The following is a 20,293-nucleotide window of genomic DNA, read 5'->3' as shown; positions in this document are numbered from 1 at the left end:
GACTTGTTCGCTTTACATATCATTCCTTTAATGAAAGAATGTCATCATCATCATCATCGTCATCATAGTCGTCGTCGTCCTAAATTTTCTATTCGACGACGAAAATCATCATCATCGCCGTTGCTCTTAGATAGGCAAAATACGGGAAAAATCTATACAAAAACGTCTTTTTTTCGAGATGATGATGATAATAATAATACCGTCACGGAATGATAAAAATGTTAAATTTTAAAAAAGATTCACATTTTAAACTTTTTTTAAATTTTTTAACAAGTTTTTTAAAAAAAGTTATATAAAATGCGTAGCGAAATCAGCACAAATGTTTTGAAAAACCATCATAAAATTATTTGCTCATTTGAAGATGAACAATATTACATTATTTTCGAACATAAAATTCGGAATAATAATAATAATTAATTTTTTTCATTTCATTTTAACATCGTCGAGGATAGAATCCACCGTTCGGGTATATTCGTAAATTAAATTGAACAACCCTTTTCGATTATATGAAGCGGAGGTTTTGTCAGGTTTTTATCATCAGTGTCAGTTCATCATCATCATCTACCGTGTAACAAGCGGTTCGGAATTTTAAATAAAACTGTCGGAAAAATATTCGAAAAGATCTTCTAGATCGTAAGTGGAGGGCTGTATGGGCAATGTTGGGAGGATAAAGGTGTAAGTAAATTAAATAACTGTCGGAAAACCCCACGACCTTTTTGCGAAATTGTTCCAACAAAGTCGTCGTCGTCGTCATTATTGTTGTTGTGTTTGCCAAAAGGCTTTTATAAGGTAGTACGCTTGAAAACGATGATTATTATACGATATTAACACGACATTTTCCGGTAGATATTCGATGAATTGCGATAATCCTTCTGTTAAAGAAACGGCGGCGACAGTGGTGGCAGTGGTGGCAGTGGCGGCGGCGGCTTTCTGGCTCAACAACGCGACGTTCTTTAATCTATTATTATTATTATTATTCGATTTTGACGACGACGACGATGATGATGATGATGACGATGATGGTGGCGATGGTGGTGGTGGTGGCTTAATGTGAATGGAAAAGTAATCACTTTTTCTTTTCTAATATCATCTCGGCGGAATGTTAGTTGAACAATATCACCGTCTTCATCTGTAAAAATATATTAAAAAAAAACCTAACTTTTGTATTTTTTTAAGATAATAATATAATAATAATTAATACTAGTCGTAGATAGATGATGAAAATTTTTTTTGTCTGTTTGTTTGGGCTCACTTACTTATTTACTTATTTACTGACTTACTTACTTACTTACCCCAAGAAGTAGTTTCGACTCCAAAAACGATAATCGTCGTCGTCGTCGTCGTCGTCGTATTCTTCATCATCATCATCAGCATTAATTATTATTATTATTGTCGTTGTCCTCAACCTTTTATCATTATCATTATTAATTAATAAATAAATAAATGGATACCATGCGGTGTGGTTGTACACGCGCAGAGAGAGAGAGAAAGAGAGAGAGACACCCTCTCCTCATGGGAGTGGGAGTTGTTTACTTATTTGTATACATTTAAGCTAAACGATTTTAGGAAAATTTAATACATCATTTAAGTTAAATAATAATACAAAAAAAACCATTAGGTCTAATTACCCATTTTTTCCCTACCCATTAGACCTAAAATGACCATTTTTACTATGGTCTACACATATATATATATATATATCAATATATAAATATATTATAGTATATATATATATATATATATAATATATAATAATATATATAGATATATATATAATATAATAATATATATATATATATATTATATAGATTACATTATATATATATATATAATATATATATAAATATAGTATATATATATATATATTATTATATAATATATTTAATATAATATATATATATATAATATATATCTATATATATAATATATAGATATAATAGATATATATAGATATGATATATATATATATATATATATATATATATAATATATATTATAATATAGAATATATCTTATATCTGATTGTATATATATATATATTATATAATATATATCAATATTATATATTATATATTATATATTATATATATAGATATTATATATATGATAATATAATATAAATACAATAGATAATATATGTGTCTATATATATATATATATATTATATTATATATATATATAGATATATATATTAATATATGATTCATATATAATAATAAATATCTATATCTATATTATAATATATATATATCTATATAATATATATATATATATATATAATCTATATACCCTTATATATAATATAGATATAATATATATATATATATATATATATATAGATATATATATATATATATATATATATAGATATATATAATAAATATATATTAATATATAGTATAAATATATATATATACATATAATATATATATATTAGTATATATATATATAATATAATATCTATATATAATAATATATATATATATATATATAAGTAATATATATATGATATCTCTTATTATCTATTAATTATCTCTCTATTATATCTATATATATATTATTCTATAGATACATACTATATATTATCTATATCTATATATTTATTATAATATATAATCTCTATATATATATAGTATAATATAGATTATATATATATATATAATATAATATATGTATATATCTATAATATATATATATATAATTTAATATATCTATGTATATATATATATACTATTATAATATAGAATATAGATTATATCATCTATATGTTTATAAATATCTATATATATATATATATATCTATATCTATACTATATATATATTATGTCTATATACTATATATATATTAGTATTATATATATATAAAATATATATATATATATATATAAATATATGAATCTATTTTCCTAATAAAGGTAAAAGAGATGCCTCTGACAATGAAGAGAGAGTTGATCTTACATACCCTACTTAACTGTGCTCCCTTCGCTGTTTAGAAATCCCTTTCACTCGAGGGAAATGATGTGAAGATGGGTGTAGGGATTATATGGTGTCACATAATATTACTTATCTTCTAAAGGACATATTGACACTTTTTGCTGGCTCTTACGACACATCGTACCTCCTACTCTTTGCAAACTGTGCACACGAGTATAAGCGATCTCGTTCTTCTCGATTCCTTCTTGATACTGTTCATGCGGAATGGTCTTTTGCAGCATCTTTGTATACCTTTCAAGGTGTTACAACGGTTATTTTCAGTTAGATATGACTAAACCTTAGACTTGAAACTGATGAATTCTCTCATGAGTTCAGCTCCCGTTTCAAACTTGACTAATTCGAGTTATCCATTATGTGACTCATCATACAATTCGTTAGTTTTCAGGAAATTACTCAAGTCAATAAGGGTTTGAGAACCTCCGTCAATTCACGATTGAGGTTATCAGTAGTAAGGGAAAAGATCATGCTGTCAGTGTAGGCATGAAGGAGTTAAACTTCTTTGAAGAAAGTCCTAATAGAAGTGGTACATCATGGTGTTCGCCATATCTAGTATACTAAAACCGATGTAAATCGGGGGTTCAGCCATAACAAACTTTTTGCAATGGTTCACAATGTGCCTTCCATTACCGAGTTTTTCCAAAGACTTGTATGTGTGTTTGGACACATTTCTTAGGAGAGAGGGTTCATCGGTGGTGATAACAGTTCTAGCGGAATAATTTAATGATTTTTTTAATTGTTACACCGAGAAGACATTTCATTATGATTTTGATGGTGTTCCTCTTGTCCGAATCAGACTCTTTAGCTCGCTTCTCGACATTCTCCAGGATATATTCCCTCATATAAAAATCCTTTGTGAATATGTACACTTTCCTTATTACATCAACTTCTAGAACAAGTCTTATCACTGTTTGTAATAAGGGAAGGCAGATCAAGTGATTACGCATCGGTAGATGTATACCCGTCAATTTAATAATTTTCTTGGGCAGCTTCACATTGAACTTATTCAGTAAGTTTTTACTATAGTGAGATAGATCCTGGTGAGTTACATTCATGTGATGAAAGAGAGGGAGATCGTTTTTCCGTAGAGCAACATCCCTGCTAACTCGTTTTGTATCGAGAAGGAGGAAATATCGTATTCACCCTGTAAATCAATGGCGGTAATTTGACTAGCAACAAACCGTTCAAATTCAGCAGGGGAAGTTCAGTTATTTCACCCAAGGGCATTTTGTATTTGCTCGTAACCGTGGGATACAAGCTGGTGAAATCAACGTACAATATATACAATTGAGGATTAACAACCTTAAAACTGGGATTTAACTCTGGATTATTGGCTACTGAATGTCATCGAACTAAACTACAAAAACCATCCCGGATATTTTAACAGATTAATTGATAAAGTTCACCATTAGAAATGAGAGGGAGACGGATTTTAGAAGAACGTAGGAAAGCATCAAGTGAGAGAGAGGTAGAAGTCCGAATTGAGCAATCGCTGCATTCCTTCAGGCTAAATAGACGTCAGCTAATAATCCCACATCCATTGACAAATATAAAACGGTGTAATATAAAAGATTCGCACAATTTCCAGCGTTCCAAACCTTGACCACATGCGCATATCCCTTGCTGGATAGGGTTTCCCCCGTAAGCTCTGAATTTAAACACTCCTTGGAAGGGATGCCAGGCTTTTGCAGGACATTGAAACCCGAAACATAATCGTAAGGGCAGTACTGTTTGCCTGTATCCAAAACTAAATCGAGGCAACAATTTAACCTTGGTAAACTGTTTAAATTGGCTGGGATCTAGGTATTCAACAGTGGTTCGAGCAGTACATGCCTGAGTGTGAGCATCGTGGATGGTGGGACTATTGAACAATGTCACAAAATTGTAACACATACAACCAGCGTGCTCACCCCTCCCCTGCTTGAAGCCATGTCGAAACACCTCCACGAATGCCAACATATCCTTAATCAATGCTGCTGTTTCCCTATGGCCAATACACACAATTTATAAACATAAATGTTGAGGTTGTTCCCCTTTTCTGATGTTCGGAAAGAGTCACGGGTCAATGGCACATCTGGTGAGTGTTTGGTATTAAATTGCCCCCTCCCCATCCTGGTTGTTAAGTCCTGAGAGAGGTTGTCAATACGTGCGAGAGGGTTATCCCGGAATACGTGTGCTTTTATCGCTGTAATAATGCAGTTGTACCCGGATTGAATATTGACAACCTGAAATCTGCCACGAACTCCCTCGTGATAGGCCTAGAAGTTATCAATATTCACTAACTCACATCGCGAGATATGAAATTCAACCCTATCCAGTGAAGTAATAGTAATACACAAGCCCGAACCTTCACTACAATTGAGTGTCTCTTCGAGGTTATTAGGTACATACCCGATAGCCTCCTCCAAGGAGTCATAGATCGAATCAATTGTAGTTATTATGGGTGGTGCACATATATAGGAATTTGTTTCATTCTTATCTCCTAACATTCTCACACTAGCGATACTAATGCATAAGTAGAGCATAACCAATTGAATTCCTCTTTCGAGGAACATGCCAACCACATCATCACGCAATTTGGTTATGCTACTACTTAGCTTCGTTGCCACGTCAATGTGTGGCCCTACCACAACCAAATAATGAAGGGTGTTGATCATCTTGTCACCCTATTTTCTTTCCCTAGTTAGTGGAGATCCCTGTCCAACTCTTCCAATATGAGATTGTTCACTATTCCCCATCGAATCATTGAATGGGAAGTCATTGACAAAGGAATCTGTTAAGAGTATGTTAAATAAACAATGGAACAAGTGTGTTATAAAGGATGCAAAATGAATAATATCAGTAATAATACCAATAATAATAACAACAATAATAATTGTAATAATATGTACTATGATCAGTGGATGATCCGTTGGGCATGGAAGTTTCACAAGGGGGATGTGGGACATGGCAATCTGAAAAAAAAAAACACATTTTCATTAATATTGAGAGTGAGAACATAAACACGAGTTTTAAGATGTGTATATATTAACCCAATAAACGCTATTAGACACACAGTCTACGTTGAACATGTGTAGTGATTGCATCATATACGTGAGCGCATGTAAAGGTACATTCCTGAAAATCAAGCGTATAAATATACCAACAGGTTAGCCAACCCTATATCATTATCGAAAGAAGTGGAATATGAAGTGGGTGTGGTGGGAGTCACCCTCCCGAAAATATACAATGTTGTTAAACCTGGTGACGATGATTTTACCATTCATTTAACGTGATCTATAACAAGTCTATGGGTAAACGTGTTTAAACCTTTATTTATAAGTCTGTGTTTTTTTTTTTTTTTTTTTTTTTTTGCGGGGGGGGAGATGTGTGATATGAATGCGATGACTAGAGCGCTTAATATGGAAATTATTGAACAATTATCCACGGGAATGGTTTATTCTCGTGGAATGATGATACGAAGAGAATGAGTATTCCACATAACAATGCAGGATTGGCAAAAGTTAATAAGATTGATTCAATTACTATTAAATTCAGTGAAAAAGCAGCCAATATACTCAGTTTCAATGAAAGGCTGAGGTACTATATAATATGCAGTTCGGGTATGTTGAGACCCCATCGCAGTAGACATATATTTGTAAACGATCAATGTGTTGAATAAGTTTACATGTATTCAGATATCGTTCAACCTACCATATTGGGCAATAAAATGGCTAAATCTTAGATTGTTTCACGTTAGAATGTGCACGTTTTAAAAGTCCACATAACACCATTTATAAATCTTTAAATACCATTGACGTATTGGATTACATTATAATCTGTGTATCGGATCAGAAAGGTGAAGAAATAATGTTTATTAAAAATGGGGTTGTATCATGCACTCTGCATATAAGACCTAGATAAAAACTATCACACTTTTTTCATATAAACGCCGTACGTGGCATATACCCCTCGTAGTATTTGACTGACATGCCTGATGAACACACCATGTATTTGAGCAATCTCGGATGTTTGGACACGTATACAAAAAATTCGCTGTCAAAATTTGAAAATAGATTACCGACACCCATATTATTACTCAATGGGGTTGAATATAAAGTAGGTTTAGCCTCGATCATCTTCCCGGGTAATTATTATGCTATATTATCAAAAGATTATTTATTCACTCTGGAATCTATTACAGAGCGTCATAAACGGATATGGACGCATATTTGTATAGACCGAGAATAGCAATGTTAGCGTCGGACATGAAGAGGCTCGTGAGAGCTATTAATAAGGATGTTTATGATTATTTGAAATTTATTATGGTGATAATTTCGAAAATTATTTTAAAAGTGACGGTATATTTCATTGGGATGAAGATTTAAGAAAAATGACTATTCCACATAACAAGAGAGGGAAATTGAGAACTGGGGACGTTAAAAGCATGTATATCAAATTTAGCGGAAAAGCTGTGAAATTATTAGGTTTTCAAATTAATACCGGTTATGAAATACATAGAGGGCATGAATTGAATGGAACACGTTTCCATTGATTCCCTATCTGATAATTGTGGGGTAGATTATATATATTTATAGACTGATATGCTTCAACCGACGATTTTTGGTGGGAGACTAGTCAATATATTGGACTGTTTTTCTTTAGAAAGTGGTATAGGAAAAGGAATACATAATAGAGTCTACAAATTATTGAACATGAACATCTTGGACCAGATTTCATTTATTATCACAGATCAAAATGGACATCTTTTACATTTCACTAAAGACTCGAGTGTTACCTGCTTGCTCCGTATAAAACCTCGATAGAAATAGATGAGTAGGTGTATAAACAGACGGGTAGGGATGCATATAATTCAATGTTCACCCTTGACATTCCTGATCCGTGATCACACCCTTGAGTCAACTAGAACGTGCGAATGAAGCTCTTCTTAAATTATTTTGATAGAGCATGAAAGTAGTGTAAAAAAAATGTAATGAGAGTGATATTCACGCCTCCTTCAGAGGCAGAATTTAAAAAACTATTATAATCAGACCCTTTAAGAAGAGTGCCGGGATTTGAGAATATTTTCGCTTTCTATCCCGGGCATACAAGAGGTATCGCACTTACAGTGCTTCCTTTTCTATTTAATGTTGCGAAAACTTCAGTTAAAGAATTCGGCAGATCTGTGTTATCTTATATGGTAAACAATGGTTTACCTTTCATAGAATCCATAAAGCGAAATGGTATAAGAGCCCTCAAAACTACTGGACAACGAATTTTAAGTGGTACGGGAAGAAGACGGAGGAAACGAAGGAAAACAGTTAAATGATTAGTTAGACGATCGAGTGTGGGAGGGACGAAAAAACGAAAGGAAAAGGAAGAGTATATGCGTTAAATCTAGAAGTAAATATAATAAGGACGTGTATGATCTTTTGTAACTTATTCATCAACTGACAATCAGCAGGTACGCACATGTTCTACCTTTCATCTAAAATTATATATAAACACAAAATATGGCTAGTGTAGCTCCGAACATATCCGGAACTAATAATTAAGTTCCTATTTCTTCGTATATTGCAGGTATATCAGAATCGTTCCCGAATATTAATACACGTAGAATTATTGAAACTTCAATTAATTCGGAATAAAGCCTGGATTTTACACCTAGCAATATTTATGTAAATCAATTTCTAATCGATAAATATATTGAATTTCGTGTTAATGGGGTGACAGGTTCTTTCTTAGATTTGTCAAGTATAGTTTTAGACTTATATATCACATTACATATGTAAGAGATTACATAATAAAAATATGGAATGTTATTCCATATATATAAAAAAACTAAAACTAAGAGGGTCAACCAGACTTGCTGCAGGAAGTGGGATCAGACCAGAGTCGATAAAGTATGCTAAGATGACGTATACAATAAAGTAGGCTAAGATGACATGCCGTCACCTGTAGTCATTCATAAGTTTTGAAAACATTAGTCCAAGCTTCCTGCTTGAGACAACTACCGCGACCTATAATTCAACCGGCCTATGTGATTTGTAACTGTCATCTGTATGTATGTTCATATGTTCGAGCTACTGTCTGCTTCCTTTATGATTTGTAACTGAGATGGTAGTCAGAGTTGAATTAGCCATCATCATTGCCAGAAGCGATGAACCCATCGTCATTAGAAGACCTGTACAATCCTATCTGATATTCATCATGTAATCTCAGAAGAATATATGTATTTTTTATACTTCGTGTTTTCTACTAGAAACCTCACATCAGAAAGAAGATATCATCATGAGTTTAACACATCGTCGTCATAACGAAAGAAGATACTTACTTCGTAAGTTATCAACAAACCCCAAGACACTCCAATGAGTATGGAAGTGCATAACCAACCGACTTAGCGTAAGATTATAGCAAGTCTAACATTACCTCATAGGGCGCCTTATTATACAAGACAACTGCCCTTTCACATAGAGGTGGCACGCAACTAGAGGATGATACGCACCTAGCCCTCGTTAATGGTATAAGTAATGCATTATTCAAATCTGTTTCTATTTTCTGGAAGGAAAAGTTGATGGAATCCTGCCCGGTATTTAACTATCAAAAATATAACAAAATGCTTAAAATGATAAAGCACTCGGCGTTACCTACCACAGGTCGGGCAGGGTTTCTAGATTGTCGCGTAACACGTGGAGTAACTCATCAATTTACGCCCAATATATTCGCCCAAACCATCTGGTTGGAGTCACAGGTTATAAACAGCATTAAAACGTTGGGCGTGCACACGTATTTTCCACTTCTTTTGGATATAGCGACTGTAGACATGGATTTCCTGGATTCAATTGACCTGAGGCTTAGACTCGAATTAGCGAATAATAATTGGGTGTAACGTGCCCATACCGATGGGCATTTAAATGAGATAAATAGAAAAAGCTAAATTATGGATCGGTAGAGTTACCCTGCATTATAACGCCATAACGGCTTCAAATGAGGCTTTAGGAGTTAATCCTATACAATATATATTTGATTAGACTTTATATAAAACATACATTATTGGACAAAATGAAAATTCGCTTTTAATTGATCAATCTTTTAACAGTTGTATACCCGAAAAAATCACATTGGCAATGATTGATATGCGAACATTACGCGGCTAATAGCCTATACTTTAAATCTTTAGATTTAAATAATAAACATATTATCGTTAATGGGAATACTGTATATAACATTCAATGTAGCTTCCCTAATACCATCACGCAATTATTTCTCGAGACAGAAAAGTATAGGGGTGGCAGAGAGAATCTAATCACTTATTATAGTTTAAAAAATGGTAGAGCTATTTACTGTTTTAATTTTCTTGTGGAAGATGTTGAAGATTCAATGCTCGTGGAAATTTTGGCAAACCTGCGAATATCGATCAGGTTGAGTACGGTCACTCCGAACCCCTAAGTTATTTTATATACCTTTCGGGGATACGGATAGAGTTATTCAGTGGATTCGGATAGAGTTATTCAGTGTGATGTTCGAGGTTAAATGGAATGGATACGAAAGAAATTGAAATAAGTTTAAAAGGTTCACTCAATGATCACGTTAAATATTTAGGTGTGCTTGCTTCGTATGAAGTAGGATTATTTACCCTCCCAAAAATAAAATCAAACTTTTAGCTTTTACATCTCATACATTTTTTTCCTCCAACAAATGTTAATATTATCGGTCATTGGGTATGTTTTTACATGGAAAAATCACCTAGATATATAATCTTTTTTTTCGATAGTTTCGGTATAAATCCAAAAGTTTATTCGAATGACTTCTCTAAATCTGTATAACCACAACCTGAATATAGCATCTATCGAACTATAAGACAGATACAACCAGAGAAATCGTACAAATGCGGTCTTTACGATATATTTTTTGTTCATTGCGTGTCACCGCAGCGTGAAAAAAGTATTGTCTCTAATACAAAATGTATTATCATTCACTCGTTTAAGAGGTAACGATAAATGGATAACGGAATATTATTTTAAATATTTGAAAAAGTTTAAATGTTCACATTAGAGATCAGGGGGTAAGGGCGCCAATACATACAAGGAATGTCTTCGCGTCTTAAGAAACTGAGGTTATTGCATTTTTCTGTTGTTTTTTCATATTACCTCATTCACATTCGATTAATGATATATTGTATATATGTATATATATCACACCTCGAATCATATAATATTTTTACTTATTTCAGGATGACCTATGAGAATCATTCCCCTGTGAACGGAAGCGGTAAACTAGGACGTCTTCGTTGTTTTCTCTTAAACACGTGTCGAAATATTCGAGTTATAATAAGGATACATGTCGACACTATATTGGAATGCTTGATGAGGCAGTCTCACGATGATTAACGTATTGAATTTATGCAAATTTGTACACTGTCTTTTATGTGGTAAATAAATCGTTGTGAATAAATATACACATTTTTTTTTACCCTACCCATTGATTTTTGTATATATTTGCAAATGTATTTGAAACAAAAAAAAAAAAAAAAAAAACAGGAAAACGGGGAAAAAGAGCGCATGTATCTATGGACTCGGGAACTAATATTAAATAAATACATTGTGTCGGATTTACATACCTTGACTAGGTGGTTTCATCCGTGACGGGTTGTGACACTTGTTCATTCTCAGTCGTGGGCGGCGGCAGTGGCGAAGCAGGGATATCCGATGAAGCATGAGGATTGCAATGTTGAGGGACCCCAGTGGGAGGAATTGCATCAGGGCAAACTCCACTATACTCCTAAACAGACTATCGGTACTTTCTCTCTCGCAAAATTAAAACCTACCAAACCCCACTCTCGTAAATTTAAGTTCCTGGAGCATTGGTCTCGCACTCTTTCAGCAAGACGGTTGGAGGTTTGGGGATGGGGGTTGGGGGATCAGGGTCGCATATGACCATAAACTAAACTGTAGGGACTTGACCGAGAAAAGAAAAACAAACACAGGTGCCTATTAGCTGCCCTTTATTTATGAAAGGCAATAAATTATTTACCAGATATCATTTATCTTTAACATAGAATGGAAGTGTTGGCCGTTTGTTTTCTTGTTGCTATTCCAAGAATTGAATGAATCTATGCTTATGTTGGTTGCTATTTAACTTTTTTCATAAAAGGGGGACAGTTCGATAGGATTCAGTTAGGTATACATGGCTTGGGATTTCTCCAGGAACAATCATTATAGAAAAATTTTGTTTCTCTAGCCTGCCTAAACACGTGCTTTTCTGTAACGTGAGAGAGAGAAAGGCGGGGGATGAGGGGGGGGGGGGGGGGGGGGGGGGGGGGGGGGGGGGGGGGGGGGGGGGGGGGGGGGGGGGGGGGGGGGGGGGGGGGGCGGCGGGGGGGGGGATACACTAACAAATCATGAAATATGGCACCGCTTCACTTTGTATTTATAGCACTCCCTAAACACCTATGTGCTTCATGCAGAAGTACATTAAAGAAAACTAAGGTTAAACTCCTCTCTCTCTAGGCTATTGGCATTCACGTATTCTGAGCATCTTCCTATTGCTATTCTTATTGGCAGTCAGATTTTATTCACCCCCCACTAGAATAAGTAGTCAAATACAACTAAAGAATTAAAAAGGAAATTACTCTCTACCTGTTATGGAAGCCCTTGTCTTGCACTCACTAAAAAAAATAAATGAATAAAAAGAACTCAGATTCGTTTCTCTTCTCGTGACACCAGTTTAGCTATCGCTACCACTGGAAAAATGGAAAGGAATTTTCACACGATTCTAGCAAAGGTCGCCATTTGCTATAAATCTCTGGTTTTCGGACTTTGAAAAACTGTGGAAGTGACATTCTTGTATTCCTGAAAGGCCTTGCAAGAGAATGGAACTATAACAAACAATCTTTGGCTGAAGGTTGATATCATTAGAGGGAAAAATTTATATCAATATTAAACGTTGGAGATTTAGTTTAACTGAACTGTATTTACATTTAAATCACGTGAGTAGCAATTTACACCTTAAGGGTGACAGGCACTTAAGTAGGTCCAGAAATTCATGGAAGGTGGTTGATTGCAGGTCAACTGGGACTTGTAGTTGGAAATGATCCAGTCACAGAAATAAGGTTTGCGCACAACGGGTTGGTGAATACTCCTGGCTTCCAAAGGATTCCAAATTTCTTTTCACAACTAGGCAAGATATTTGGCCCTGCAAAGAGACTGCATTCTAGTATCAGTATTAAGGCGATAGACAAATGGAGAGCGCTAAACATGCCTTTTTCTTATTATTCCACATCAAAGGTCACTAGAGGGACATAGAATGACCGGGGGCTTCTACAGAAAGGGATACTGAGTTGTTTAATCAACTTGGGGATGTTTAGCATGAAACAACAATATTACTTTCCAATGTAGTAGACGCTGGTTTAAGTGGGAATATCACAATTAGTTTTAATATCACTACTAGCATCAAAAGAGGAATTATTTACAGCATCAATGGTAGTAATGGGGGACTGCGCTACGGTAACCAAATTTAGGGACTGGAATGTTGAGCTAATAGTGGGGGGAAGACACCTTGAAAAAAATGAAGTGAAAGCACAGACAAATGGCAAAAAACGGTAACTGACTGCAATCAAAATTACTCCATTACAGTCCTAGGCATCTGTAGGCTGGCTTCTTCCAAATGGCTGAGCAATCTTCTACCACTATAGGCAATAAAGGAATACGTAGGAGTCCCGAGAGGAGAGGGAGAGCAAAAGGGCGAAGAGGTGCAATCTTGTCGGTGAGTGAAGAAATTCTAAGGTCACATGCAGGTTGCCTCCTGGTTTTATAATCTCAAATTCCAAAGGACCTTTGTCCAGGCCTGTTCCTCTTGTCTAAGATAGACTCCACCCCATGCAGGTTGCCTGAGGAGATTAATTCTGGGGCAGCCAATCAGGACAGAATTAGATGATTTAGGTGCCACTCAAAGAAAACGGATGCTCAGTGAAGATGGGCGACTCAAGAATGTGTGAATTTTCTTTCTAAAAGGAGTTATTTTGCTTGGTTCTGGCTTAAATCCCGGACAATATATATATTTGGTGAATCATTTGTCCGAATTCTAGGGCACTTTTTATTGTTATTATTAATTCTCTATGGATAGACAGTGGAAGTTCACTAAATTCAGCTTGTAAAGATGTGATTGTTGTTGATGTAAAGGCTCCGGAATGAATCCTAAGGCCTTCGTTGTTATTTGATCTAACATTTTCAGCGTTGTGTCTAATGCTTCTCCATGTCTTTCGCTTCCATAATCAATGGCAAAAGGGCAACACTGCTGCTTTATACAATATAGTAAGGGTATATGTCACTTCTTTTTATTCAAGATCGAAAATAGTAGGCAGCCTGCAGAGCCCTATTACAGCCTTTTATTTGTATATATTATTTTATCCCATTTATATGAGTTCTGTTAGATAAGGTAATTTCTGTAGTAATAAAAACATATGTTTCGCCATGAAATGGATATAATCGGGTATTTGTCACTCATTTTATACTTACTTCGGATTGAGTTTAAATAATAGAAAAACACTCGCGATAAATGTGTTTCCTGTTTAAACCTGGGATCCATGTTCATTTTTATTTATGTGACTATGTATATGCATCTTTCTTCAGTGCGGATCTATAACTTTCACATCATTGTCAAAATAAACCGTCACTCAAGTTTTGTTTCTAAGTTTTAAATGATAACTTTTAGCATTTGAAAGGATTTCCAAAGTATCTTCAATATTTCTTTTTAACAACCATGGATAAAAAGCTAATGCTAATACAAATTCCTAATATTTCTGTTTTTCGGTTTTTACATCGTAAAATCACCATAAATTGCCTGCTCTGATGTTTAAAGTCAATCAATTTGTCCTACGTTCACATAATTATTGAACAAGTAACCTAAGTTTTTTCCAAACAGTGTTAGGAAGCATATCATATCTGCAATGATAATTATTTTTCCTTATCATGATTTTAGTATAAAGTAGTGAGTGGCCTTTCTTTAAAGTAGACTAATAAACATATTAGAAGTAGTAAAATACAGTCTTAATTATATTTGATAATAAGAACTACTATCTCTTCCACTCTCTTGGAACGAAGTCGTAAAGGAAATCTTAAAACCTACCTTTATAACTTATAATTTTTCATGGATTTCTCAATTTATGCGTAGCACTTTAAGAAATTCAGTATAAAATAACAATGAGCTTGCTTAACCCACGTAATAAACTTATATGAGTTATGATCATGCGAGGAAGGTTAATTATAGACATTTATCATCATTAGTAGAGAATATGATTTAAATGAAATGCCCCTAAAGTGCTACACCTTCTAAAGATTATTATACAAATTATTGTAACAAATAGCCGTAAACTATTCGTGCTTTGCGAAGGGGGAGAGCCTAATTGATCTAGGGACTGTAATCAATACAATTACTGTGACCTACAGAGAAGCCGTCTTGTTTTGCTCATATAACTCGGACATTTATAGAGGATTTATATTTAAATCGTAAAATCATATAATTAGTCTATTTGTACATAAAAATGTCCGCATATGGCAATGAATTACTATGTATAAAATGTGAAAGCATTGGTAAGTTAAATTGTCTGTAAATGAAAATACTTTTAACTCTTTCCTTATAACTTACAACCTTTTAATTGCAAAAATATGTGACGAAAAACCACTCACCTCGAAAAATAAAAATAAAAATATCAACGCCCTCACAAAGTTATCCTAATATTTTTTTGTAAAATAGAAATAAAAATACGAACAATCTCGAAAATTTACTTGTTTGGCAATTCCATGACAAGCTTCTCTGATTTGTGTATGTGTGTGGGGGGGGTGTGGGGGGGGGGGGGGGGGGGGGGGGTGAGTGACTAAAAGTATTTGTTTCATTTTTTTAAGGACACAATTTCTTCTTCGCAAATTTTGGCAAAGACTAAGATAGAGTCGAAATCATCCTTTTAGTGGAAGTATGACCCATGAGAGGCCATGGCAAAGTAATATTTTCTGGGTTAGTTCCAAAGTTTCAGCTAGCACACAAGATTACAAGACAAATGAATAGGTCGGCCTGAGAATGACTGAGACGGATCTCCCATTTAACGATCGAGTCCAAAGGTTAATCACATTTGACACAGAGGGCTTTTCCCGTCAGTAGAATCCTATGATACTGCAGCAGTATTCAACCCGGTTTTACAATATACTAGAGTAATATGTGTAGGTTCTGTAACAGTGACTTATTGATTATTTTAGGCGCATATTCCCTACACGCTTGATTTTGTTTAAAGTATGTATATGAAAATTTATTATGCATGTAGCTGCTCTTTCGTTGAAAATTCGCTCTTAACTCAGTATGTGTACATAAATCTAAAATATTGTTTAGGCTCAATTCTTTAAGGATTTTCCCTTCAAATTTTCTTGGGAATGTAGGCAACATCACGTGAATGTGTGCATTTTTTAAAGAAAACTTCGTTTGTAAGTGTGTCTATTTGTAATTGCGCAACCGTGTTTGATTAAAATTTTTCTAAGTTATCCAAATAAATCCGTTTTCAAGTTACAATGTAATTAGCTTGGACTACAGGTTCCAACTGATCGGCTAATGTTTAGATTAATCAATCAATTACTGAACTAGTAATAGGAGGACATGTATCCTCAATTAAGAATCATTTCATGAAAATTTAACGAGTTTCGAATAACTTCAGTGACTTGATCGCAAAAAGATTATACTTTGTAGTTTATAGATATCAGTTGGAAAACAGACGAAAATTATGTATCTATTACTTAAAGAACTTTTTGTTTCTTTTCACTCCTAGTAAATTCAAAGTTAAGAATATCGCTCGAAATCACATGAAGTTTCATATTTTCGAAAACCTTGAACCTTTTCTCACTTCTGAATTATTCCTCTGATTAACCTCCATGGTAATTTTTCAGTTTAGTTTCGATTACGAGAGTCTTTTCTCAATCGTTTATCGACCTGGAATCATTTTATTTCTTCTAGCTCCTAAATATGATCATCATGACTATTTTAGACTATGGAATTTAGGACAAAGGCCAATCGCTGGGACTAATGAGGTCATTCAGCGCTGAAATGGAAATTGAGAAGGTTTGAAAGGTGTAACAGGAGGAAAACCTCGGAGTTGCACAATGAAAAAATTGCTTGAGAGAGTGGAAAATCACAAGCAAGAACGGAAATAGGAATGGAGGTACAGTAAAAGGAATGAAAGAGGTTGCAGCTAGCGTCTGGGGTTAAGTCCTGTCTACAGTGCACGGCGCGAGGTACACTAACGGCACCAGCCCCTACGGGACATAACTGTTTTAACTTCATGTTTCTTATTCAGAAGTTCACTTTTAATTTAAAGCAAGTTAAGTTCGTTGTTATACATAACACTCAATTTCGTTAGTTAATTCCAGCCAGAAAAATAAATCGCGATTAAAATCAAGCTAATCAATACGAAATCGCAATCATATTTTAACAAAATGAACCAAAATCAACTTTACCGCTTATCCTGTTCCATTTGTCAATTTGAAAAAGTGTTTAATAATGTCATTATATCCATCGTTTCCGTCACCACTGGTGTTATTTATATATTCATTTTGTGTATCATTTTTATTAATATCTTATATTTCTTAGGACTCAATAACTGTTGATTTCTTTTCCAAAACAACATTTGTTGCCAGTACGCACTACTTCTGTATGTTTATCGATGTTTAAAATCTTTCACTCATTATACTCAGTTCTATATTTTCGATTAATCAGCAAGTAAATTGAGTGAAACTGAGTGAGTAGAATATATTAACAATATCATACTAAGGATCGTGTTTTCTTTATGCAGACAAACATGGATCTTATCAGCAAATTTAACCTTATTAATTTTAAGGGAAGAAGCCACAAAGAAAGAAACAGCGAGATAATTATAGGACGTGGTTCCTTCTGTTGAATATGAAACCTCTCAAATTGATTCCTTTTGAGAAGGAATTCGTCCACAGACAAAGGAACAGAAGATTAATGAAAGACCCGCAGTTCATATGAAGAAACAAACCATGGAAGAGACTGGAAGGAAGAAAGAAAATATTAGACAAAGTAAGAGGTAGGAAATTATATAAGCTTCTCTCTTCAAAAGCCATTTCTTGCTTTTTTATTTCTGCCTCATGTTCTTCTCTCATTGAAGCTCAACGAAAAGAAAGCTTTCGGCTCGGAGGAAACAGAATATACGTAAAACCTTTCTCTGAGGAAACAGAATATACGTAAAACCTTTCTCTGAGGAAACAGAATATATGTAAAACCATTTTCTTATAATGTTAACCTTAAAACGATGATAATGCCAGTATCTATTTCTATTGGCAGATGGATTAAGATACGAAATATCGTAGATTTTTTTACTTGTTTTCATGAAATATGTCTCTTGTTAGGAATTGATTAGCTTAGTTGTAACTGAGAATTTTGTTCTAGATGATATCGGATACTACCGATGAAATTTCAATGAAAGTAAAATATCAAAACACAATTACTTTTTTTTTTTAATGAGAAACGAGAAGATCAAACGGTTATGATAAAGCATATTTCATGCTTAGATTTATTAACCATTTCACGCAAAGAAAATGGCTGACTATTAATCAAAACAAGATTATAAAGACCGCAATGAAAAAAATAATAACTGCATCATGAAAAATGTATTCATAGTTAAAAAAAAAAAAGATACATAATTTATAACTTTAAATGGGCTGTTTTAAAAATCTAAGATGTGAGTTTAATATGTCACTATTCATATACCAGAATTACGTTCAACTTTTATTTTTTCTTAAAAAAAAAAAAAATGTGGTATGGGATGAATATGTCATTGCACGCATATAACAGAATTACGTTCAGAATTTGCTTTCTGCTTTTACCTTGTTCGTATTTAAGTTGGCAAGCAATTTACTGCTCAATTTACTACTGATTGCGAAAAGATATTTAAGAATTAACTAACTTAAACCATTACCTATGTTCATAGCTCTTTCTTGTTATTAAAAAATCCTTTGGAGTCTAATTTGTATCAAAACCCTATATGAAAGCTTCAAGTATATATAAATTTTAATACAGCTGAAAATGCTATAATTATTACCTTTGCACATTCAGCGTATTTTGATAGAAAACGATCAGGCAAAGGTTCTCTGGGACTATGGTATCAGAACAGATAGGGTGATCTGTGCAAATAGACCAGACGTGACGTTGATAGACAAAATCAAGAAGAAAGTATCACTTATTGATGTCGCAATACCATGGGACACCAGAGTTGAAGAGAAAGAAAGGGAAAAAAATGGATAAGTATCAAGACCTGAAAATAAAAATAAGAAGGATATGGGATATGCAAGTGGAAATTGTACCCATAATCATAGGAACACTAGGCACGATCCCACGATCCTTGAAAAGGAATCTGGAAAAACTAGAAGCTGGAGTAGCTCCAGGACTCCTGCAGAAGAGTGTGATCCTAGAAACGGCGCACATAGTAAGAAAAGTGATGGACTCCTAAGGAGGCAGGATGCAACCCGGAATCCCACACTATAAATACCACCCAGTCGAATTAGAGGACTGTGATAGAGCACAAAAAAAAAAAAAAAAATAATAATAATTAATGAATTATTAATTAATAATAATAAAAAAGTTTATAATACACAAGTCATTTGATAAATACTTACACAGTAATTTAACTGATAGAGCATAGTGCGGCCACTCTCATCCAATATTATGTTAACTTAAAGTAAGCTATAACAAGAATAAGCAGGAACATTATGACTGAGAAGTGGACAAAAAGACTGATAATAGAAGTCCACCATTAATCACTCCGTTTTCTATAATTTAAGGATACTCCGGGCAATGTGACGTCATCACCTGCGAGTGAACAGACTTACTATTTATTAAACTTTGGAAGATACAACACTGCCAGACTTGCTTTTTCATAGAGGCTCCATAAAATAAAAATTAAAGGGACTGTTTATCAAAGATCTTATAACATAAGCATTGCTTGGCCTAGTATACAGGCAAATAAACAAAAGCCAATGGGTAGGTAACTGGTTCTTACATAAATAAACAAATTAACGTAAGCAATGCCTTATCAATTTGAATATAACAAATACAATAATATATATATATATATATATATATATATATATATCATATATATATATATATATATATATGATATATATATATATATATATATATATATATATATATATATATGTATATACATATATATATATATACATATATATATATATATATATATATATATATATATATATATATATATATATATATATATATATATATATATATATATATATAT

The sequence above is a fragment of the Macrobrachium nipponense genome, chromosome 33 (assembly GCF_015104395.2).
Source record: "Macrobrachium nipponense isolate FS-2020 chromosome 33, ASM1510439v2, whole genome shotgun sequence".
In the NCBI taxonomy this organism is placed as follows: domain Eukaryota; kingdom Metazoa; phylum Arthropoda; class Malacostraca; order Decapoda; family Palaemonidae; genus Macrobrachium; species Macrobrachium nipponense.
The sequence above is the reverse complement of the archived record's forward strand: the minus strand, read 5'-3'. Positions refer to the sequence as shown.